This window comes from Liolophura sinensis, chromosome 9, assembly GCF_032854445.1.
Source record: "Liolophura sinensis isolate JHLJ2023 chromosome 9, CUHK_Ljap_v2, whole genome shotgun sequence".
Classification (NCBI taxonomy): domain Eukaryota; kingdom Metazoa; phylum Mollusca; class Polyplacophora; order Chitonida; family Chitonidae; genus Liolophura; species Liolophura sinensis.
This window is the reverse complement of record NC_088303.1, coordinates 5506490-5512489: the sequence shown is the minus strand read 5'-3', so window position 1 is coordinate 5512489 and position 6000 is coordinate 5506490.

The following is a 6000-nucleotide window of genomic DNA, read 5'->3' as shown; positions in this document are numbered from 1 at the left end:
AAGTAGCCAGGATAGATATATCTTTTTAGGTAACTTAAGTTTAAACCTTTTAAAATCTCTCACTAGATCACTACTTACATTATAATATGACGGATTCTGAGAGAGCGATCGTTTCCAAGGGAAAAAGGTGAAAGTGATATTAAGTATAATGGAAATAAAGATGTCGTCTTTATGGGAGCGTTCTTGTGTTATTGTAATCTCAAAGAAATCTTAAGGAGATCATTACATCTATTATAAAATAACAGACACAGAACAAAGAATGTAAAACGATGCCAGTGACAACAGTTTGATAGTTGGCAAATTTTTAGATTTTAATTTACCTCAAAAAAAAATTACACGCCCCCTAACACTGTGGCTTCAACACATATAAGTAAACAATGCACATATGTTAATACCAATTTATTAGAGGTCACTTGTCTATATAGATATACTCAAAATGTTGTGTGTTGTATCACATTTAACATGCAATAACATTAAAACAATGCACATGGACCAGACCTTCGGGATGTTTAGTTCCATCAGCAGAATACTGGTTTATGCAGGAATACAATATAATTATAGACGTATAGCTAAAAAAGTAAAACCAAAGAAAAAAGTAACAGAAAATTATTAATTAATAGAAAATATACATTTAGCCATTTTCGTATCAGAATGACTCAACTATTTCAAATTAGCTAAAGTTGTTTCTAATCTTCGTTCCAGCCACCAGCTCATTCTGGCTTCCTCTTCGGCCGTAAGTCGGAAGGTCTGCAGAAGCCTGTGGATGGTCGTAGGTTTCTCCCGGGCTCTGCCTGGTTTCCTCCCACCATAATCCTGGCCGCCGTCGTGTAAGTGAAATATTCTTGAGTACGGTGTAAAACATCAAATAAATAAATAAATCATTCCAGTCATATGCAGTTATGTCTAGACGGTTGTATTTCTTAAGTTAAATGCAGAAATGTCTTCGTTTTTTGTTACCTTGATATGGTCACGCTAGAACAGTTTGTGAAGATAAGACATTTAACACGTCATTATGTCAGGACTGCTTTGGGCTGTTTTTACCGAGTTCAACATGAACACGACATAACGGTACACAGAAAGCGTGGATCTTTTGACTATCAGTCCCCATGATATTTAAAATTGTTTTTTTTTTTAACCATGGTTTTCTAACAAGGCGCCGAATCTGACAAGATCCAGTTTATCTGAAATGTTCATATTATGCGGAAATATTGAGACTAGTTCAGGTTAGTTATTGAATTAAACTTCCGATTCAATTTGCAGGGTCTTTATTGACAATACTTCTTTGTGAGGCACACCACTGGGTATTGTAAGGTTTTGACCAAGGCCAGATTTCTCATGCCTTTATGCTTTCTTCTTAACGACAACTAGTCCGTTCCATTTATCCATGGGGACATATTGATTTTCAGTCTAAAAGACAAGCAACCAAACTCACGCAAATACGTTTAGCAGTCTCTGTTTCACATGAAACGCCTTCGTTAAATACAGGAAGTCAGATATGATAACTACATCATTGAGAGGCTCCGTACAAGGCTAGCTCATTTGGCTAGGTTCAAGTAGAGCCTCGGTACAAATTCTATGCCTTTGGGTACAAGGTGGAGCTATGCTGAAGTTTATAGCATTTGGGCACAGTTATGTTCACACAGCGTACATTTAAAAGTAAAACCTCGTTAAGCATGTCAAGACTCGAGGCCAGTGTTCCCAGCAAGCCTTCTTAGTCTGGGTGAATTGTAACCTCCATAACAACAAACGTCTTTAACCTCTATTTCTACCTTACATGTTACATTTAACAAATATATGATAGCAGAGTTAAACTGGGCTATGGACATCAAATATCTTAAAACTATACTGCACCGTACGTGGGAACATTTAAATTCGATGAGACGGGTACCCGAGATTTGTATGCTTTTCATACTTTATGACCTGCCGGCGATTTGTATAGTCAACTGTGTCAAGTCTCAGCTCTGACATCAAGTCAAGTCTTAGCTCTGTCATTAAGTCAAGTCTTAGCTCTGATGGTCATGTACCCAGTTCAGCCGCCACAATACTCACTCTGAAGAATTACATTCACTAACCTGGAATTCAGTCCTGTACCACCGCTGTCCTTAAACTGTTCGAAAATTCCAATTTCCATTGGGCTTTTCTCAAACGTAAGATCGCATTCTTTCTTCAGTATAATTGATCATAGGTCCTTCTGTCCATTATTAAAACACAAATTAAAGTTAATACTCCTAAATAAGTTGTCAATCGGACTTTTAATGCGTACATCTTCTTTTTCCTGTCGATGCCTCGTGTGACTGACTCGGAAGGTGATCGACGTCTATACGCGAGGTATATTTATGTTATTTCGGACGTTATGGTCGTTATTATTCACAAATAACTAAGGGACACTGTAGCGTTAAAGAAAATTTGTTTTTTTCTAGAGTAGAGCTTTGATACGTTTATTTATTTATTTGTTGGATTGGTGTTTTCGGTACTCAAGGATATTTCACTTGCGCGACAGTGGCCAGCATTATAGTGGGAGGAAACCGAGCCGAGCCCGGGGGAAAAACACGACCACCCGCAGTCTGCTGTCAGAGCTTTCCAAGTACGACCGGAGAGGAAGCCAGCATACGTGGACGAACTCACAGCGACCGCATTGATGGAAGGCTTCTAGGTCATTGTGTCGTGCTATGGTACACTGAGGACAGCATACTCGAAAACGTCGAGTTAAAGGTTAATGCATAAAACAGTGGAGGGTCGAAATCCACAAAGCCATCTCTGAAGTCAAAATTTCAAACGCCATCTCAAAGATTTATAAATTACAATTTTATCCACATTATCAATGTTACCTAATGGCAAATGTGTCTTAATTTCAACTTCCAGTAACAAAACTGAGCAATGTGAAGTGAACTTAAATTTTCACGAAAGTCACAAATGGCTTCGAGGAATGGCTCCAGATCTGTATTCCTGCAAGCTAGGCTGGAAAAATGAAACACTTCTCAGATCTATTCAAGTATTTACCTGTTTGTAGTAGATGTATGTCGCATGTGTGTGGCGTTAATTGTTAAGGTATCAGCTACTTACACCCACAAGCACTAGAAGTGATTAGTGCAAGTTTCTGCCAACGTTGTTAATCATACTTCATTCTCTGTGATTAAAGAGACTCCTGCCTGAGCTTCCATTAACTTGGAATAACCTTAATTTAAATTAACTTTACTTAATCTGAGGAATAAAAGCTTTGTAATCGTGGTACAGTGCTTCAAGAAATATTGTTACTGGAACATTTGCTGCGAAATACCTGCAACCTACTGTTCATCTGTCGGTTAGTTTCCTTACGTTTTCCAGGCTGAAGATGACAGTTTCACATGTACTGGCTGTCTTGTTGGTTTTGCCAGGTACTATTTTTGTAATATACGTACTGGCAGGCCTTCAACCTTTCAGGTTTAAAAGTTTCTCCTAAGTAGGTCTTCCTTAAACAGTTTTAACGTTATTCTGGCTTGTCGGAAGGCTGCCCATAATTATTCGTCAGCATGTGATCGACATCAAAACTACACACCCTTTTTGCCTCTTGTGTCGTGGGAAGCCTGTTGACCAAACTGAAATAACACTTGATTTATGCGTCGAAAGACGCATTCGAATACCAGCCGTTAACGAATAAGGACGTTCCAGGCCAACAATCGCAAGGCCAATTCCCAAAACATAAACCCACTAATGAACTAAGAAAATATAAAGTATGAAGTCCACTTACATGCATTGGACAACTATTCACATCAGCACGTAAGACGGCACGTTACTACATCAGGATACCATATCTTTTCCCGTCGAGGAGTCCACGTCTGAGAAAGATTATATGCAAAAAAAAACCAAACTGATTCTGGGTTGATCTTGATCTATTTTGGATTCATTTTATGCAGAATTAATTTTTTATATACATTTCAACGAAATGGTTAACATAAACCAAATGGTCAACGCTACGTTGTTTTTAGTCTACAAAGTTCCAACATTCAAAAATGCTGAGGTGACATTTGGCCATAGGCATTCCTTGATCAATAAGTGACACTGTGAAGAAGGGATAGCATTCTTGCATTATATACCGTCAATTCACCTCGGCCCCAGAGGCCTCTTCTGTATTATCACATATACAAAGAACAGCACACATGGTAATCCGATCGAGGTGCACCAAATACCGGACTGAAGCTTTACAGACACAGTACGTATGCATGCTTGGGTTTAACGTCGTACTTAACAATTTTTAAGTCATTTGACAATGACAATGACACCTACCTTATGACAAAATGTCATTAAGTAGGTGTAAAGTAGGTGTAAAGCGGCGAGTCCACTTACGTGTCATGCCGAAGATATCAGACATGACACCCCACTCTGTCACATTATAATGACACAGGATCAAAGAGCCCTCAGTTTCTAACCTCTCAGTCCTGAGTGCCAAACGAGGCAACAAGAAGTACCATTTTTAAAGTCTTTGATGACCCGACTCGGATTTGATCCGCGTCTCCCTATTGCGAGGTGGAGGGTGTGTGAGGTGGAGACCCGATCGCGTCACTGACGCCTGCGCTTGGTATGAAACAAACCACTGGTAACATTAACACTGCAACTATGTTACACGAAGCAGAGCACCAGTCCTTTATGTTTTTCAGACCGTTGAAGTTCAGCAGATATTTTCCTTACAGAATATACTTATATTCTCTTGTGAATCACGGATTAGGCTTATTTGGCCTGACGGTTTCTGAAAAAAACACATGATTCTGATCAATTTTCTATTCAAATTACGACCAAGGAGGAACAGAAAGACTCAAATGGACAGTTTCGCCAGGAATAGCATCAGATCAAATTTTTTTCTTGTGTGGTAAGAAAGTAAAGACAATGGCATAACACACATTATTCTTCCCTTTCTCCTATAAACATGTCAAAGGATACGGAAATAGAATTGTTAAAAAGGAGAAGGTCTCGAAAACATGCCCAGTATGATAAAAGCTTTAAGAGTCTAAATATTTTTGAAACCACGTTATTAGAGAATATAAAATATTACACGCTGTACTGATCCTGTGATGTTTGCGTGTGTAAGATTTCTGTGAAGCCAGCAGTTGTTCTGCCAGTCGTCTGGATTAAAATGAACTGTCCACGTTTCTAGGTAAAACAAATGGGGAACGTATAGAAGAGACGTCACGTTGAATTTGGAAAGTTAGGAAGAGATAATTTCAACCAATAGTTGTCCAGTGGAACAAAAAATGCCGAACTCAAAATACATCAATCATTTTGAACATACAATTATGACAGTCTCGGGTCTAAACTAAAGCACATTGACCAGGTCATGAGGGTAGAGTTCAGGATTCACTTGCACAAAACAATCGGAGCCTAAGTTGTATGTAACTGTCAGGGCAACATATGCTGTAGAGCTCTGTAGAATCAGAGTATCTCTTTATTAGTCCACAAGTGGTTTACCTGTGGTGCATCTGTTGAATGAATAAATTTGTTAAATTTGTTTGGAATGTTTCGGTTGATGATGGCTACTGGTATTCTGTTAGCCAGTTGTAAAGCGAATGAAAGGGTAGTAGCATCTCTAAAAAAATCTTTGTTTCTCTGAGACCACCTTAGTTGAGTTGAAATTCTGTCGATTTTGCTTGACGATGTTGTGGCATCAACGACTGACGGACCGCAGAACGACGTGAGCTCAACCCAATCTCCGACTGACGGTTTCGCTCGGTTTGTGGGTTTACGTAACAATGGTCTGGAATGATTCCAGCGGTTTCTACGGCTGTTTGATGTCTCCTTCTGAGGCCTGTCAAACGAATCCACTGACGTGGTTCAGACCCGTGGACGTCCAGAGCGCTGGCAATCCTTTACATCCACAAAAATTCCTAGGTTTTGGGCAAGCACTGCTCTGGTGTTTCTCTGGTTGTTCCCCTCCCCATGACGTCAGATGACGCTATTCTCTTCAGCTAAATTCAAGACACATAGAATACGTCAGGGAACCAGAATATGGTGTTTCCATAAAAATGTATC